We start from the raw sequence: 672 nt of genomic DNA, 5'->3' as shown, positions 1-672 counted from the left end.
TTCAGACAAAGTACTACAAACGCTAGATACTGACATTTAAAGCAGATTCTACAGGGGCGCCTGGGTGGCTTAGTCGGTTAAGCATCCGACTTTCGCTTAGGTCATGATCTCGCGGTTCATGGGTTTGAGCCCCGCGTCGGGCTCTGTGCTGACTGCCAGCTCAGAGCCTGGAGCCTGTTTCAGAGTCTGTGACTCCCTCTCTCTCTGACCCTCCCCTGCTCACGCTGTCTCTCTCTCTTTCCCTCTCCTAGAAATAAATAAAACATTAAAAAAATTTTTTTAAAGCAGATTCTACAGAAGTAAATCCTACTGTTTCCCTAATAACTATTTTATCTTCTCAACTGTAGTCTTGAGTTGGACCATTAGGAAGTGCCTGTTCAGAAGCAAACAATAAAGAAAATCCCAAAAAGGAGAGAATCTATTTGCAGACGGTTGTGAGCACCCATGTACGAGGTTCAGAGCACTAAGTTTGCAACCTTTCAATTTCGAAAGAAGTCCTGAGAACAAGGTTAAAGGAACGTGATTATTCAAGCAGAAGCAAAGAGAGATTTTTCAGCTAGGATACCATTCATTCACTCATGGTTCAACAAATACTGAGAACCTTGAGGGCACCAGGCGTGCCCGGGTGTACTGGCTGCCCGGGTACATCAGAGAACAGATCAGCCAAAGGCC

The sequence above is a fragment of the Crocuta crocuta genome, unplaced genomic scaffold, assembly GCF_008692635.1.
Source record: "Crocuta crocuta isolate KB4526 unplaced genomic scaffold, BGI_CrCroc_1.0 scaffold408, whole genome shotgun sequence".
NCBI classification, from domain to species: Eukaryota; Metazoa; Chordata; class Mammalia; order Carnivora; family Hyaenidae; genus Crocuta; species Crocuta crocuta.
This window is presented reverse-complemented; position numbering follows the sequence as displayed.